Source organism: Rutilus rutilus (genome assembly GCF_951802725.1).
Source record: "Rutilus rutilus genome assembly, chromosome: 18".
In the NCBI taxonomy this organism is placed as follows: domain Eukaryota; kingdom Metazoa; phylum Chordata; class Actinopteri; order Cypriniformes; family Leuciscidae; genus Rutilus; species Rutilus rutilus.
Genome location: NC_140231.1, coordinates 13055745 through 13075413, shown reverse-complemented (window position 1 = coordinate 13075413; position 19669 = coordinate 13055745). Strand labels below are relative to the sequence as shown.

General features: G+C 37.5%; 1 long non-coding RNA gene across 1 annotated transcript; it reads left to right on the top strand.

The window, feature by feature from the left end:
- Positions 1–3361: 3361 nt before the first annotated feature.
- On the top strand, positions 3362–5258 carry LOC311277436. Its single transcript, XR_014625257.1, has 3 exons — positions 3362–3665; positions 4884–4982; positions 5059–5258. It is a non-coding gene; the product is annotated as an uncharacterized lncRNA (long non-coding RNA).
- The last annotated feature ends 14411 nt before the right edge of the window (positions 5259–19669 follow it).

Below are 19669 nucleotides of genomic sequence, written 5' to 3'. Positions count from 1 at the left end.
AATATGCTCATACTTCCTGGTTCTGGTAAGAACTCGAGCTGCTGCGTTTTGAACTAGCTGTAGTTTGTTTATTAAGCGTGCAGGGCAACCACCCAGTAGAGCATTACAATAATCTAGCCTTGAGGTCATGAATGCATGGACTAATTGTTCCGCATTTGTCAATGAGAGCATATGACGTAATTTAGATATATTTTTAAGATGGAAAAATGCGGTTTTACAGATACTAGACACGTGACTTTCAAATGAAAGATTGGTATCAAAGAGCACACCCAGGTTCCTAACCGACGACGAAGACTTAACAGAGCAGCCATCAAGTGTTAGACAGTATTCTAGGTTATCACGTGAGGAAGTTTTTTGTCCAATAATTAGAATCTCTGTTTTTTCGAATTTAGAAGTAGGAAATTACGAGTCATCCAATTTTTTATATCAGCTATGCATTCTGTTAATTTAGTGAATTGGTAAGTTTCGTTAGGTTTTGAAGAAATATAGAGCTGAGTATCGTCGGCATAACAGTGGAAGCTAATTCCATGTTTCCTAATGATATCTCCTAATGGCAGCATGTACAGAGTGAACAGCAGCGGTCCTAGTACTGAGCCTTGTGGTACGCCATACTGAACTTATGATCGATGAGACATCTCTTCATTTACTGCTACAAACTGATAACGGTCAGATAAGTATGATTTAAACCATGCTAGTGCAATTCCACTAATGCCAACATAGTTTTCTAGTCTATTTAAAAGAATGTTGTGGTCAATGGTGTCAAACGCAGCACTAAGATCGAGTAACACTAATAGAGAGACACAACCACGATCGGATGATAAGAGCAAATCATTTGTTACTCTAACGAGAGCAGTCTCAGTACTATGGTATGGTCTAAATCTAGACTGAAAATCCTCGCAGATATCATTTCTTTCTAGAAAGGAACATAGTTGTGAAGATACTGCCTTTTCTAGTATCTTTGACAGAAAAGGTAGATTCGAGATCGGCCTGTAATTGACTAATTCTGAAGGATCAAGTTGCATTTTTTTAACAAGCGGTTTAATCATAGCCAGCTTAAAGTTTTTTGGTACGTATCCTAGAGACAAAGAGGAATTAATGATATTAAGAAGAGGATCTATGACCTCTGGAAGCATCTCTTTCAGTAGCTTAGACTTTAAAGGGATGGTTCAGCTCGAAATGAAAATTCTGTCATCATTTACTCACCCTCATGTTGTTCCAAACCTGTATGAGTTTCCTTCTTCTGTTGAACACAAAAGATGATATTTAAAAAAATGTTGGTAACCAGAAAGTTGCCGGTGGCCATTGATTTCCATAGAAAATAAATACCATGGAAGAAGTCATTGGCTACCATCAACTGTCTGGATGCTAACATTCTTCACTCTATCTTCTTTTGTGTGCAGCAGAAGAAAGAATTTCATACAGGTTTGGAACAACTTGAGGGTGAATAAATGATGACAGCATTTTCATTTCGGGATTAACTATCCCTTTGAAGCTGCAGATTCACCTTATGTAGACCTTAATCTCTTAAAATATCACAAAATAGCCATGTCAGTCACTTTCTTAATAAACACAAGATGTTTTTTGTTATTGTGTTTCAGTGGAAACAAGCTAAACTGAATGGAAATCAGTTACATTTCTCAAATTGAATACAGATTCAGGAATATGAATGATTACCTGATTAAGCAGAGATAAGGCACAGGATATCATCAAGTCCCAGGTCAGGTGATGATGCTGTCGACAACAGCTCAGTGTATAATCAATGTCAGCATTATCAGGCGGGTGTGGGTTTTTTTTTTCATCTTCCTCGGCCTTCATTCCTACTAAAGGAGCAATGCAAGCACTGACGGATGCAAGACATGGGCTATGTTTGCAGTGTAACTTTCTTGCTCATGTTCATGTCTCCTGCACTTCAAGAAATGTGTTAAATGACGTTAGAACTTTATTCAGGAAATTCGTAATGAACTTTACTAAAGCAATGTGCATTTTTGAAGAATGTAGATGCACCATTGTTTGAAACTGTGCTAGAGAAGTCATGTAAGTATGTCAGGTGCTTCAACAAACAAGACTTCTGTATAGGATGCACCTATGTTTTCTCTCTAATGAGGAAGCATTAGACTACTGAGAAGTGTGCATGCAAAACCAAAATGGGCGTTTACCAATCAGTGGCCAATTTCAAACTACAATAAATGTTTTTCAACCATTTTTCAACAGACTTGCTAAACCACCCCACCCCTAAACCAAGCCCCCAGTGGATTAGAGCAAATCAGGTAAAGCGGTTGAAAATGCCCATTGTGGTTTGAAAACACTCCACTGATAGAGAAACGCCCACTAGTGTTCTGCAGAGATACATGCCTGAATGATCTTGTGCTCATAAACTACAAATCACTGTTAGTTCAAATTTCAATGCTGATCCAACACACTTTAAACACTGAAATGTCAATCTCAACCAAAATGATGGTTTGGATCAAAACTCAACATTGAATCAATGTTACCATGCTGTCCGGAAAGTGATGTCTGATTCATGAACGAATCATTCAAATGGGTTTGTGAAAAGAAACCAAAAATTTGTTGAAAAGAATGAACTCAAATAGTTTCAGTGTTTTTCTACGCTGTAAAAAAAAAATGCTGTCTTCGATTTTTTAAGTACAATCAACTTGGATGTCTAAGTGATTTCAAATTAAGTTACATTAAACTGACTTACTTTTTTTTTTTTTTATCTTGTAGCCAATAACTTTTAATGGCTTAAATTATTTTGATGAGTTAAAGCAATGTCAAAAACATGTTGTCATAACTTATTGATCATATCATATTAAAATTTTACACTGTAAAAAAGTTGCTGCTGCTTTAAATTTTTAAGTACAATCAACTTGGATGTTTAAGTCATTTTAACTCAAATGACAATAAATTGACTTAAAAATATTAGCTGAATCTTGTATAACATAAAAAAATTAGTTAAAGCAATGTCAAAACATATGTTGTCATAACGTATGGATTATGTAATTAGTACATTTTACCATGATTAAATCAATTGTGTAGCCTGACGTCGTCATACTCAGATTCTAGACAGAATTTCCCGACCTAAACATTTTGTGGGCGGGGCTAAGTTCAGCTGGCATCCAGGCTATCAATTGTGTTGTCGGGAAACATATTATTTTAATATTTTGTAGTGATTAGTACTAGATTGGGTTCTTGTAAGTAGTTCAGGTTCCTTTACCAAGAATTGAGAACTGATGACTGCTGACTTTCTAGGTTATGTGGAACTGGCAAGATTGCATTTATCGTTGAGGTTTTCCTGTTTTTGAACTATATGTGATTGCTATCTTCTTCTGTAATTAATCATCACTTCATATGTAAGATCTGAGCAATCTTGATTGCATGCCTTCTCATGATGAACGTGATGCTATACAGAAGATAATCAGTATGCAGTAACATGCTTTTATTTTGAGACCTACATTCAAATCATTTCAAGTCATCGTAGAAGAATGTCCTGTAGACTTCATTTTGATTGTTTTACAGGGTATGTATATATTTCACAAATATATATATATTTTAAATCTAATTTCACCACTGGAACATGTGGATTTGATATAAAATGAACTCAATGGACTACTATTTCAAATTCAGAGAAGACAACTAATGTACAGCATCTTCTGTAATTTTTGGAGGTAAATTCTTTTTTCTTCTTGCTATTTTAAATAAATTAACATACAAATGATTGTATATTTAATAGCAGATTTGATTAATCATTGATACGGAGAAGTATCAGTGTTTTAAATTTTGTATTAATAAGATGATTTTACAGCAATTTAATGCTGTGAAAAAAGCTTTTTTAGAAAACAGCAACAAGTGTAAGACTGAAAATAAAAGAAATGTTTGAAATTCTTGAGACAGGCCTTAGTTTATTAATTTGTTTACATAAATTGAAGGGATGTACAGTGCCTTATCTGTTTAAAGATGTACAGTAAGCCAGGGACATATTCCCAGATAAAGCCGCACATCCCACAGTATTGACATGATGTTTTCTAGGAATAAAGTACCTAAAGGTAAAATGCTCAATCTTGCCAAACTAAGCTCTGTTAACTTCTATATTATTGTGATTTAAAAAAAAAAAAGATTCCCACCATGGATTCTCATTCTCCTTTTTTAAAGCTTAACAATAACAGGAATATAATTATCACAAGGATTTGCTACTTGTTACTTATGAGTAGTATGTTTTAATAGTTTCATTTAATTTACATGCCGTATGTAATACTTAATACGTTCAGACGCTGAAGGTAAAATAAAGCCCAATGACACTTGTAACTTTTTCTGTTCGTTGTTTTATTTTTATTTTATTTACCTTTTATGATTATTTTTCATTTCTTTTATGTAAAGCACTTTCGATACCATTTTGAATGAAACGGTATTACATAAACGTTGCTTGCTTTGCCTAGTTTTGCTGTTGATGCTTTTATGTGTTTGGAACAGTAGCTGATGAAACATATTAAATCATCAAATTCTTTTGACAAGTATATGAAGGTTTGAACTCATTGGTGATATGTACGAATGTGCGAATCCACAAAAGGTCACGATTTAGTCACATGGGTAATTACCCGGAAGAAGAATATTTATATGCAGTTGGTCAGTGATTACGATTGTTGAAAGACAATCCAAAAAAAAAACACCAAAAACTGTTAATCACAATATTTCAGTAATTAATTGTTTTTATACAACATCTTCATTCAACAACTTGGCTCAGATTGTCAGCATAATGGTAAGGCAAAACTAGCATTGAGTGCCAACACTGTGCTAACAAGTGCTTTAAAAAAGCGCAAAGATTCGAGTTAAACATTGTAATATTTGCTTTCCTTTTAAAATAATAATAATGTTTTTCATTACATAAGGGTACAACTTGCTGCAAATTTGTTCGAGAAAAACCTTCGGAGAAATACACTCTCTTGACGGAAGATGATGTGACTGATGAATTATTGAGTCAATCTCAGGTATATAATTCATATAGAGACAGAATTATTTTAGGATTTTAGATAATCTCTACAAATGCCTGCATGCATCTTTCAGATTTCTGTCCAATGTAAGGAGAACCCTGAGGGTCAAGACGGAATGGTGGTATTTGACATGGAAGCCTTTCCGATGGTCAACATCCTCAAGATCTTCCTAAAGTCAGAATAAAAAGCAGTAGCTCGGCAGATCGGAATTTGAAAGCTTCACGTCAATTTTGTCATGGAAATGTCTTGACATTTTTAATAATTAAACATTTTAAACAGCAATAAAATGTGGTTATTTTTTGTATTTCAGACGTTTTTATTCTGTTCTCAAGACTAGAACTGATATAAGACCACACACTTGCTATACTTCCAGCTAATACCATCAAACAGGTCTTCAATCATCTCCTCCATTGGCTGCCTGTAACTGGCCACATCAAGGCCTCTGGTATGTAGAGGGAATTTTAAAACTAACATTTGTAACATGTTTAAGTGCTATAATCGGGTCCCCGGTGTATCTACCAACCCAGAAAAAGTGAAAAGTGACCCAGTAACTTTGTTTTGGTAAGCCTTTCTCTGCAAGCATGTAAAAAATATAAGCCGATCAGATTTCGCTCCAAAAAGCATTTTTTGCAAATGCATGGATTTTTTGGGCAAAGTTGCACATCAACCTCTACAGTGGACTCTTGTGCATCTTGTGCATCCAAGTTGCTCCGGAATATCCACCCATTCCTTCTATCCTATGAGACTCTTGTAAGGCTGGTGCCAGTATGTCTGATCGACCCCTCGATGAAACAAAGGGGCCCTCCTGAGAATTAACACTTGAACTATCTCCTGCATATGTAACAGGAACTTCCGAGACGCAGCACACAGTGCAGCTCACACTTCACACACACTATCTCCCCTTCATCCCCCTCCTCCTCCTCACCTAAAATACACTGAAAACCTATGCAGTGTTAAGTATGTACAAGAAGTAACTATGCATGTTTGATATCGTTTAAAGTGTCTCAGTGCGCCTGGTAAAATGGTCTCATTCTCCCAACCATAATGAAAAGCTAAAAGAAGTTATAAAATATGAGAAAAGTGATGTATCTCTAAAAGGCTTTCCCTCCCCCAGATCCTCCATTCAGACTATACCTCCTGTATGTAAAACAAGAACCCATTCAAGTACAAATTCTGATCTCACAGTGTGAACCCCTCAATAGGGAACCAAAATCTAATTATAATGACAGACACCACCATTTGGTAAGAGTATTGAATTATCTGGGTATATAAGGAAAAGGGGCAGAAAAGTTCGGAGAGTCTGTAGGTTGACTTCCCACACAACTGCTGTGTGTAATTTTTGTTGCCAGGTAATAATTTCTACAAATTCCTCTATTTCTGAATTGTTGTTATGATATGCTTAACTGATGTTTTTATTCTTATGAATTGGATTTTGAATTATTGCTTCATGACCTGGTCAATAAATTGTAAACGTTTGATTTTATTCTGACCGACTCTGAGATTTGTTTTTCCCAAGTAGATTATCGGATTCGTAAATTTCCACAAGTTTGCGTCAGAGATTAGTGACGACTAATACCTGGTATCAAATTCAAGTGTGCTTGGCTGAGGAGACGAGTTATTTTCCGTCTAGAATCAGCAAATGCTGTTTGATCAACCTAGATTTGGGTGCGTCTAATTACCTGGAATTCCATGAGCTTGGCCAAACCAAAGCCATTTTAAGAAAGGTAAAGTTGATCGACTAACGTCTTTTAATGGTGGTCAAGACCTCTACTAAAGCAAAACGATTGAATTAAGTTCCTGAGGAGGCATTCAAGGGGCTATGTACACTCACCTAAAGGATTATTAGGAACACCATACGAATACTGTGTTTGACCCCCTTTCGCCTTCAGAACTGCCTTAATTCTACGTGGCATTGATTCAACAAGGTGCTGAAAGCATTCTTTAGAAATGTTGGCCTATATTGATAGGATAGCATCTTGCAGTTGATGGAGATTTGTGGGATGCACGTCCAGGGCACGAAGCTCCCGTTCCACCACATCCCAAAGATGCTCTATTGGGTTGAGATCTGGTGACTGTGGGGGCCATTTTAGTACAGTGAACTCATTGTCATGTTCAAGAAACCAATTTGAAATGATTCGAGCTTTGTGACATGGTGCATTATCCTGCTGGAAGTAGCCATCAGAGGATGGGTACATGGTGGTCATAAAGGGATGGACATGGTCAGAAACAATGCTCAGGTAGGCCGTGGCATTTAAACGATGCCCAATTGGCACTAAGGGGCCTAAAGTGTGCCAAGAAAACATCCCCCACACCATTACACCACCACCACCAGCCTGCACAGTGGTAACAAGGCATGATGGATCCATTTTCTCATTCTGTTTACACCAAATTCTGACTCTACCATCTAAATGTCTCAACAGAAATCGAGACTCATCAGACCAGGCAACATTTTTCCAGTCTTCAACTGTCCAATTTTGGTGAGCTCGTGCAAATTGCTCTTTTTCCTATTTGTAGTGGAGATGAGTGGTACCCGGTGGGGTCTTCTGCTGTTGTAGCCCATCCGCCTCAAGGTTGTGCGTGTTGTGGCTTCACAAATGCTTTGCTGCATACCTCGGTTGTAATGAGTGGTTATTTCAGTCAAAGTTGCTCTTCTATCAGCTTGAATCAGTCGGCCCATTCTCCTCTGACCTCTAGCATCAACAAGGCATTTTCGCCCACAGGACTGCCGCATACTGGATGTTTTTCCCTTTTCACACCATTCTTTGTAAACCCTAGAAATGGTTGTGCGTGAAAATCCCAGTAACTGAGCAGATTGTGAAATACTCAGACCGGCCCGTCTGGCACCAACAACCATGCCACGCTCAAAATTGCTTAAATCACATTTCTTTCCCATTCTGACATTCAGTTTGGAGTTCAGGAGATTGTCTTGACCAGGACCACACCCCTAAATGCATTGAAGCAACTGCCATGTGATTGGTTGATTAGATAATTGCATTAATGAGAAATTGAACAGGTGTTCCTAATAATCCTTTAGGTGAGTGTATATCTACGATTGTGTACGTGTGAATACGGCAAATCCCAGATATTTAGCCAATTACCTCTGTTTTGATAATCGGAACTGACGAAATTGTGCCGGAGGCCTTGCGAGGAACTCGAAGCGATATAGTTTCCTGATCTTAGCGGGTAAAATATAATCAGAGTTTAAAAGAATAATAAAATATTCGTTCACATTTAATGATGCACAGACATTTTTCATTTATGAAATAATTATGAAAATATTATTATGAAAATATATTGCATTTAACCTTGTTGTGTTGCGAAAAGGAAAGACAAGTAATACGCAGAGAAACCTTCCCCGCATTATTGGAAACCCCCATTGGACCAATAGACGGGCTTACACTCTTGTAGGTAAAAAAATATTGCAGCATCAAGCAATATCTAATGAGTCATATCACAGTTCAATTTTCCAAGTTTTGATTTTAGATTGGGAGACAATTCTGATTAATCATCTGTCCACTATAGTGGACCTCATGCATCAATGGCTATATTCCAGCTACAATTCATACTTATACTGTGAATGTTGTTTTTGAAAATACTTAATCTGCAGTAACTTTTTTTGACTGTAAATAAATGTATTTGTATTATTAGAATGTAATTTTCATTTACATCAAAAAAGTAATGTGATTACATAATGTATGTGACTTGTAATGCATTACTTGTTAGATCAAAAAGTAATCTGATTTCGTAATGCACGTTACTTGAAATGCATTAGCCTACTTGTTAGATCAAAAAGTAATCTGATTTCGTAATGCACATTACTTGTAATGCATTTTTTTACTTGTAACATCAAAAAGTAATTGATTACGTAATGCACATAACTTGTAATTAATTACTTTACTTGTTAGATCAAAAAGTAATCTGATTATGTGATGCATGTTGCTTGTAATGCATTACTTTACTTGTTAGATCAAAAAGTAATCTGATTTCGTAATGCACGTTACTTGTAATGCGTTTCTTTACTCGTAACATCACAAAGTAATCTGATTACGTAATGCACATTACTTGTAATTAATTACTTGTTAGATCAAAAAGTAATCTGATTATGTAACATGTTACTTGTAATACATTACTCGTAACATTTAAAATATGATTACATAATGCACATTACTTGTAACGCATTACTTTACTCGTAACATCAAAAAAGTAACCTGATTGCGTTATGTATGTTACTTGTAATGCTCATTTCAGATGAGATTGAAAACACCAGGGCCCGTATCCCTAAAGAATTTTTGTGCAAAAAGTGGCTCCTAGCGGCCAAATTCTAAGAAAATTCTCAGAGTCATGATGGTTTCTTAGAATTTCCCCTAAAAGTGACACGAAAATCCAAGTTAATATAAAAGCTATTCCTCAAGATTCCTAGCGCTTAAAAGGGCTCCTAAGGCGAGATCTGCTAAGAGCAGGGAAGAGGACTTTTAGTGGCTTAGGAGTGCCAAATTTTCCTCGTAACATACCTTTATGTTCGTTCACCAACTGGGCCAGCAACAAACCTTGCTCCTCAGTCCAGTTCGGCTTGCGATTCCTTTTTTTCTCCATTTTCTGTGTTTGTAGGATATTTGTTAACAAGCCTTCATAAATAGACCAGCCAGCAATCACAGACATTGATAAAAGCTGAGCCGTGTTACCCTCGTTAAGACCACACTGAGTTGTAACGTTGCAATTTCTTTAAGGACAATTAAGGACAGCCCCTTGAGATAGGCCATCTTGTTTTCAATGGGGTCCATATGGGAGTGAAAGTACAAAATATGCCAGCTAGGATATTAATATGAGCAAATAAGACACGAATCATTATTTGAACAGGGTGTAATGAGCTTAAGTTTTCACATATTTTCCCCTGGTTTCACAGACAGGGCTTAAGACTAGTCCTAGACTAAAATGTAAGTCTGAGCTGTTTCCACTGAAATAAACTTGCACTGACTGATCTTAAAAATATATCAGTGCCTTTTTAGTTTTAAGATGCACATCGGTAATGTTTTTTTCTAAGCATGTTTATAAAAATTACTTAAATGTCCTAATTGATCTATGGTCTAATCCTGGCTTAGTCTAAGCCCTGTCTGTGAAACCGGGCCTTTAGATTCTAATGTTAGGCTATAACCCCTACAGCTTACTATTCATTTTCCAGATATTTTCTTGAATGTGAAATATTATTTACAATTACAGTCTGCATAAGATTAGAGTGTATAATTATATTTATTGATTTGAGGGTACATCCTTTGCTCATTATCACCAAAAGTTCATTTTCATCAAACTTGTAGGATCAACCAATCACGGCTTTTGAAATGATGACTCATACCTAGCAACGGGGTCAACCACACCTCCTCACTAAGATAGGATTTTCCATCCATTCCTTGCTCAGAGTTCACTGAAAATGTTCTGGAATCACTTCTAAGCTAAAACTCCTGGGCCCGTATTCATAAAGATTCTAAGAATCCTCTCAGAAAACTCTTAATTTAGCTTAAAAACTTTTATGTAGGAGTCTTAGCTTAAGAGCGATTCGGGACCGATCTGAGAGCAACTCTGAGTAAGGAAAATACAAAAACTTTTATCTTAGTGAGGAGGCGGGGTTGACCCCGTTGCTATGTATGACACAATCTTTTGAAGACTGTGATTGGTTGGTTGTCCAAGAAGAAAAAAAAAAAGTGATTTTAAGTATAGGGTCTATTCTAAGCCTCCACTTTGAACTTACATGCGTAATTTTTCCTATTTGATCGTTCTCTCACACACACACACACACACACACATTATATATGTGTATATAAATCCTTTTTTTATTTACCATGCTGTTGATTTCCTATAAGGTATTTGATTGCTTAGAATGATAAAAATTGTTCCACTCTTTCCAGTTACACTGATTGCTGGCATGTCTATTTAAGCGGTGGTTTGAATGTTGGTTTTAATGTATCAAACGTGGAATTTTCCCAGTTGCCAAATATCGTAATGTAGTGATTACTTTCATTTCAGGTGCTATGGCATTTCTGCGCTGTGTCGGAGATATTAGCGTGTCTCTAAAAAGATCAGTCACAAACATGATCCCTGCACGATCTAATCTATAGCGTCTTATTAACTCACTGTCATCCATTGTCTGCAACACATTTCTTCTCCCTCTTCGTCTTTCTGCCATTTTCTCCTCTGCTAAAGAAACTCTTAAGCCTCTTAAAAGTCCTCGTCCGTGCTCCTAACAATTTTGACCTTAAGACCTCTTTTAAGGGTTAAGATGCTTTCTGAATTACTTTTTTCTTTACTAGGAGGTTTTCTTTCATTTTAAGAGTAAACGCCCACATTTCTAAGAATTTTTTTAGAATTTTGTCACTAGGAGCTACTCTTTGCATTAAGATTCTTTATGAATACGGGCCCTGGGCCCGTATCCCTAAAGATTCTGAGAATCCTCTCAGAGAGCTCCTAACTTAACCTAAAAATTCCTTGCCAGGAGTTTTAGCTTAGAAGTGATTCCAGAACATTTTCAGTGAACTCTGAGCAAGGAATGGATGGAAAATCCTATCTTAGTGAGGAGGTGTGGTTGACCCCGTTGCTAGGTATGAGTCATCATTTCAAAAGCCGTGATTGGTTGATCCTACAAGTTTGATGAAAATGAACTTTTGGTGATAATGAGCAAAGGATGTACCCTCACATCAATAAACATAATTATACACTCTAATCTTATGCAGACTGTAATTGTAAATAATATTTCACATTCAAGAAAATATCTGGAAAATGAATAGTAAGCTGTAGGGGTTATAGCCTAACATTAGAATCTAAAATATGTGAAAACTTAAGCTCATTACACCCTGTTCAAATAATGATTCGTGTCTTATTTGCTCATATTAATATCCTAGCTGGCATATTTTGTACTTTCACTCCCATATGGACCCCATTGAAAACAAGATGGCCTATCTCAAGGGGCTGTCCTTAATGAAGTAGAAATTGCAACGTTACAACTCAGTGTGGTCTTAACGGGGGTAACACGGCTCAGCTTTTATCAATGTCTGTGATTGCTGGCTGGTCTATTTATGAAGGCTTGTTAACAAATATCCTACAAACACAGAAAATGGAGAAAAAAAGGAATGTGCAGCTGCTTAGGGGAACTCCCTAGGTCTTAGCAGATCTCGCCTTAGGAGCCCTTTTAAGCGCTAGGAATCTTGAGGAATAGCTTTTATATTAACTGGGATTTTCGTGTCACTTTTAGGGGAAATTCTAAGAAAACGTCATGACTCTGAGAATTTTCTTAGAATTTGGCCGCTAGGAGCCACTTTTTGCACAAAAATTCTTTAGGGATACGGGCCCTGGCAAGGAATTTGTAGGTTAAGTTAGGAGCTCTCTGAGAGGATTCTCAGAATCTTTAGGGATACGGGCCCTGATCTCTAGGTTTTCTCAGAGGAGGGCTATGCTAGAAATGTGTCCATCTTGAACATAATCAGAATTATCAGCTAATAAGGGTAAACTGACGTACTCTGGTACACTGGAGGGAGCATCTGAGTGGTTTCCACAGTTGTACCTTGACAGGCTGTAGAAAATTCTGATGGAATCACGTCCTCATGTTCTGATATCAAAGATACGCCAAGTTCAACTTGTATGAAGTTAAATTGCCTTTGCAATATTTCACATTTTTTGTATAGATTTTATAGTTTTCACATGATTTTATATAATTTTATTGATTGGTTTGTTAAATACACACACTATATCTGTTTGATTATTATATTATATTTAATACAGTATCTCTTCAGTTTAAACCATAAACGCATGCTGTCCACTCAAGTGGACATCTGAAAATCTCTGAAAAATTTGTAATACTTTTTTTTTTTTTTTTTATCAAATCTTGTTTTACATGCCCTAAGAGCAATAAAAACACATAGGAAAAAAATCCTGACTGAAGTTATCATAATTCATGCATGAAAGGGTTCATCTGCACGTTTCCACCCACAGCGCTGCCATTTGGTTTACAACAGTGTTACCAGTTCTAATGCAATGGCAAAATTTCCAGCAAACTGTTCTGTCTCGCTGCACAGACGAGCACAGAACACTATTTGACCAAAAAATGTCACAGCTGTTTTATTAAGACCTCATGGAACTAACATTGTGTAAAAGTTAAACATTATGGTTCATGCAAGTCATGAGATGAATCAATGTAACTCCACAACAACAACAACTACATAAATGTGTCCACTAACCATTCAGAAACGTCCAGGTTCAGTCCAAAAGCAACCTCTTCCTGAGTCTCTCCATCAGGCTGCACTCCGCTTCTGGTTATTTTTTAGACTTAAGATGAGTGAGATTCGCTTGTTTTGTTATTGCTGAAGTATCCGAAGCTCGTGGAAAGGATCGACCCTCTTCTGAACAGGGGCGGGGAGCAGCAGCTCATTTGCATTTAAAGGGACATACAAAAAACGGCTGTTTTTGCCCAAACCCAAAAAGAGGCAAATTTGACAAGCTATAATAAATGATCTGGGGGGTATTTTGAGCTGAAATTCTGGGGACACCATATATTTATATTACATCTTGTGAAAAGGGGTATAATAGGCCAAACTAGTTAACCTTTGATTTCTCTTTACAGGCCTTACATTTAACATTTGAAATTAATAATGTGTCAGCAGTATTTTTTAGCCAAGGTTGTAGTTTTAAAAACTCTGAAGATATTCTGGCTAGACAGTTATTCTACATTTAATTGTCCCATGATATACTGAGTAATCAACGATGAACAATGAACCAAAAAACCCATGATTTTGTTGATTTTGATGATTCAGATGATTCCAACATCTAAATTTGCTTTACCGGTAACAGAAAGGGTGGATGCTTTTTTGCACCGATTGAACCAATTGTAAAATCGCGCTCGATCGGCCCAAAGTCCGGCATCCGACCAGCGCGGAAGCTCTCTACGTGTTACTGTCTTTTCTGTCTTAAATGCAGTACATTTGAATATGTATTCTCTCGTTATTTAATCTGACTCCATAAATGAAAAGGTTTTAATGATATCTGTGCATCATTAAATGTGAGCGAATGTTTGACTATTCCTTTTAACTCTTTAATGAAAATAATGTCAAAGTCAGTTAGAATAATCAAATGTAACAATTTATTAAGTCAGGTAAATGTAGCATGCCAATTTCATAATCAATTCAAAGATAATCGATACAAAACATCAAATGTTCTGGTATAAAGAGAAGACATGTGAACCCAACATTATACATGAAGCTGAGAGTCTTGCTCTCAGCCTCACGGGCTAATCTAAAATATAGAAAGGCCCCAATCTTCTCGTTGCATTTCCCTATATAGACAGAAACTTCTTTCACATGGAAACATCTGCTAACAATGGGAATTTACATTCAGAGTTGACACCTTTTGGGTGTTAGGAGACCATTTGTCTAGAGACCACCTTTTGTGTGCCAGTTATCCCTAAACTCTTAAAACCTTATTACCTTTTGTTTTACTTATTTGGAAATGAGACATTTGTACCAGTCGCACTGAGACATTTCAAATGATACTAAACATGTCTAATACTCTGTGATAATCATTCACATTAAACTACATATTTTCTTGGGTGAATTCAGGTGATCTGAGTATGAGAGAGAGAGGGTGAGGGAAGAGGGAATGAAATGTAGATTAGGATGACTCGGAGGTGAGACTTTCGTCTCGATAGTGCACAAGGGGGAGTTCAAATGTTAATTTCCAGAGAGGTCCTTTGTCCTCTCAGGGTCTGGTCGCTCTTCAACCAGACTGTCCGGCATTTTCTTATTTCTCAATTCTTACAGTTTTCCCTCCTTGACTCCGTGGGTCAAATTCAAATGAGTCCCTATGGAGTCACTGATAAATGTTTGTTGTAATCCTTGAGATGTAACCCAAAAATTGTCTTTTCATTGTTAGCATCTGTAGAAGCTTGCAGAGGGCTGTGTTCACCTGCAGAACACCTCATATCACCAGGTGTATGTAGCTTGAGTTCAGCAGGTGGATGAATGCGCTCAGGTTTTCTTCCTGTGATGTGAGTAGATTTCATAGAGTCAATCTGGACCTTTGTGACTTGTTCAGTTGATGTGCCATTCCTTCATGGAGAAACTTCTGCTTCTCTAGCACCTTCCCCATGATGATAATCTGACCCCTCTTGACCAATCCTGTCACCTCCAGCGGTGCGGTTGTCCGGGCAGACCTCAATGGATGAAGGGGTTCTCCTTTGTTCACACTGCTTTGTCTGAGACACCTGAAAAGCATCTTAAATGTCCACTTCACGATTGAGCACTTATGAACTTAAAGCCGTAAGGAAATGCATAGGAACACATAATGCAACAAAACAAAATCATGTCATGTTCAATATAAAATATCATGTTCATGTCAACAAGTGCAAATGGTACATCTGGTCTCAAGTGTTTCTCAGGTCATGTATGGTAGGGTGGTCCCATTTTAAATATCAAATTCTACTACTATGATGATGTTAAATGGTAGTGGAATTTAAATATTCTTGGTCTGAATTACTCAAAGGAAATGCAGCAAGAGGTTGGTGTAATCTAAATAATCAAATCAATGGTACGCATCAATAAATCTTGTAATAACAGTAATAATAATATTCAATCACAATTAGGAGGAAATGCATGTGTGTATATATATATATATATAATCACTTTGTTTGTTCAGCAGTCTTCCAATGCAAGCCACCTATGCAGATCTAAGAAGTGACTTGGAACATGCTTAGTCATACAAGAATGGAGATTGTTCATTCATTGCAACAGTTTTGTGTGTGTGTGTGTGTGTGAGAGAGAGAGAGAGAGTGTGTGTGTGTGTGTGTGTGTGTGTGTGTGTGTGTGTGTGTGTGTGTGTGTGTGTGTGTGTGTATGTGTGCCCTTGTTTATATTACATTGTGTACAAATGTCCCCATAAGAATAGTAAAACCTGAGATCACCTACATTGTGGGGACCAGCCAGCGGTCCCCACTTTTCAAAAGGCTTATAAATCACACAGGATGAGTTGTTTTGAGAAAGTAAAAATGCAGAATGTTTCCTGTGATGGGTAGGTTTAGGGGTAGGGTTAGTGTAAGGGGACAGAATATACAGTTTGTACAGTATAAAAACCATTACGTCTATGGAGAGTCCCTACTGTGTGTGTGTGTGTGTGTGTGTGTGTGTGTGTGTGAGAGTGAGTGTGTTTGTGTGTGTTTTGTGTGTGAGAGTATGTGTGTGAGAGTGAGTGTGTTTGTGTGTGCGCTGGCTAAGTCACAGTCGATTACAGGGTTAAATTGCAAATTTTGTAACTGATTGAAGCGCTCACACTTCAGATCTGTCCGGTTTTTATGATGTTTCTGTTATTAGTGGTATGTTGAGAAATCAGGGGCCCTCTGATTTTCCAACCACCCTAACAATCAGAAAGTTTAAACATTTTGAAATTTAATAGCAGGTCTGTCTCTGTTTTATAATTTGCATCATTGACTTGTGACTGTAGCCATTCATATGTATATTACAGTGTTTTCCCATGAGTTGGCAGTGTGTTGTGAATAGCGTATGCTATGTGTGTCTCTGTTAGACTGTCATCATGGGATCGGCTTTACCATCCTATGTGTGTGAAGCTATCTGGATCTGTTAGTGTGACGATGGACAATAGATCTTTAGTGAAGTGACACTTTTGGACTCTATGTCATCTTTATCTTCTTATGGTGTGTAGTGTTCAGCCTGGATAGACTTGATCTATTCCAGGTGATGATGCTGTGAGGGTGTAGTGATGGTGTGTGTTCAGTGTTCATGTCTAGGAGATGGGTGGAATATAATCTATAACAATTGTGTTGCAAATTTAGTTCCAGTTCTATACTGGGAGGCCATATTTATGCAGTGATGTACTATTGTGAGATGTGAATGGCCTCTTGAAGTGTCTTTTCACCCATCTCCTGAGTCTCAGGTTATGTTCTAACAATTCCGCTGTCCTGGCTTTGATCCAGGTGGGGGTCCAGCCCATCCTGGCATCCTCCGAGGAATTTGCAGAAGTAAACCTGAGACAGAAACAAATGCAGAGAGAACCACAGTTCATTCTGATATTTTCAACAACATCAAATTCAGACATGTGGAATTATTTTACTTGTTCCATTATCATGTCCATTGCAATTTTAATTCCAGTTGTCACATGAAACCGAGTTTCATTGACCAGGTCTGAATTATTGCTGTTGTTTCAGTGCAGTGTGTGACACCTAGCTGCTCTTGCAGTTCAGCCTTCACAGTCTGCTGTGTCATATGAGCATTAGAGACCCCAGTTCTGCTGGGGAAATTTTCTGGATTAATCAGAGTTTTATCACTCGTAGGGTCATGAGCTCATGGCTTTACTTCAAGTTGCTCTCATTACCATAGATATCATATATAAACGCTAGATGTCTTATGGCGCAGTCACTTCCGGCATCACCGTTCGGCCATCTTACGGCAGTGCTGTGTGCATTAAGGTGAATGATCAGCACGTACACAAATCCTCATATCTCGATGAAATCGCGACGGATTTACAAACGGTTTGGTTTCTTACAAACGTTATTAACATGGCTATAATTCCGAATGCTTGAACATGCATGTTATAATTTTTCATATGTATGCAGTTTATGTATACAGTGTCGTAACTACATCTCTGACGTTTATAACAAACCAAACCGTTTGAAAATCGGTAGAAAATTGAGCAAGTTATGGTTATTTTAAAGGTACATGCACCATTAAACGAGTGAGCGAGCACCCTGTCGCAAGATGGCCGCCGTGTGCGGACGTCGACCTCCATTGGCCAACAGCGCGTACGAGGTATCTAGTGTTTATATATATATCTATGCTCATTACAGCCAGATCTGTGGGCAGAAATCATTTCACCTGTTTCGGTGTTGCCTGCTTAGCATTTGCTGTTTTATGGTGTCATTCACACATTTAGTTAGTGCAGATCTCTTGTGACTTGCAAAAGGCTGTGGTACTTCTGTCTGATGTTTATCATTTCACAACCTCCTTGTAAATTTACTTCTCTGATCAGATTAAATTTTAGTTGGTGCACCCAGTCAATGATGATTTGGTTTGTGCCACCTGTGCCACACTCCTAGCCGTGTTTTTTAAAGGAGTCATAACCTGCAATTTTCACTTTTCCACGAGAATCAATGTATGTTATGATCGACTAACGATTATACACGGGCCGGGAAGCCGATATTTAAAAGTGAAGCGTTTGTTTACCTCAGGGTAAATAAACCACCGCGCGTGCACGCGCACTCAAATACGAGATTTTGATTTCAGCTCCCTCTTGACGTCATGAGGTAGTAGGATATACCATATATGGACACCGCAGCAGGAAGCAAGCCTGCCCTTCCCCTCATAGTCAGTTCAGTCGAGAAAGATGGAGAAACCGAGTGCACACCGGACTTGCTCTGTGGTTGATTGCCATAAAAAACATGTAAATGTGTCGGATCGGACGAAACTATCAGGGACCAGTGGATGAAATTCATTTTTAATGACGCTGTCCCAACAACCCTTTCAGCTGGCGTGCAGAGCCATATAGAGCGTCCACGACAGCCAAAACATCGCATTGATCTCGCGAGACAATAATGCCTTCAGAAATAAGGGTAAAAGTAGGTCTGTGTTTATTTTTTTTCCACTTTTCTTTTTTAGAAGGGCCTGAAAGACTATAATACAGCAGTAGGTATCCAATGTAATACTAGGTTATGACTCCTTTAAATGCAAAAAATAAAAGCACACCCCTCCCCCTTTGGCACTGGGTAGCACACCAATGAAATTGAATTTTAAGGATTAATGTCACACTTCTCCAATTAATGCCCTGCTTGGTGATTATAATATTTATGTATATTATAATTCGAGTTATAATACAATTATATTATATTTAAGAATATACATTTAATTATATTGTTGTTTTATTTGTTAAAGTGTTTTCAAAAGACGATTTATTTTAGATTTGGCCCTGTAGTCGCAGCAGTAGCCTACTGGCCAGTGCATTGTATGCACAACAATGGTCAGGCTGAAAGCCAATGTCGGGACTCTGTCGTTAACACTCAATGAACCGCCAGCACATGCTAAACGCATGGTCAAATCTCTGCTCGTTCTCATGTCAATACATTTGAATATGAAAAGGTTTTTTGACTCAGGGCTGATGAGATGCACATTCGCTGTTTCTCTTTGTTAGATTTCAAATGCCTTTTCGTTTCGTTTAGTCTTTTTAAAGACTGTATGAAGGCAAAGTGGCCATTTTAACGTTTGATTATTCTATTTACTCTTTACTTTATTTTTTACCCGTTTTAGATTAGGAAACTATGTCGCTCAGAGGTCCTCACGTTTTCTGTTTAACGTTGGTCTCACGATCACAATCCGCCAGTTTCGGTCACTAAACAGAGGTAGCCTAATTGGCTACATATCTGAGATTTGCCGTATTCACACGTACACAATCAAATATACTTTGGTATAGCCCCATGGAATTGCATCTACCTGAATTTAATTTAATTGTTTTACCTCAGTAGAGGTTTTGGCCACCATTATAGACATTCGTCGACCAACTTTACTTCTCTTATAATGGCTTTGAATTGGCCAACCCCGTGGTGTCAGTCCCACGTACACTTATCTTAAGTAAAACTAAATTTGTTGTAATGAGAGATAGAGGACCAAACAGCGAGATTGACAATAATACAGTCTTTAATGGAAATG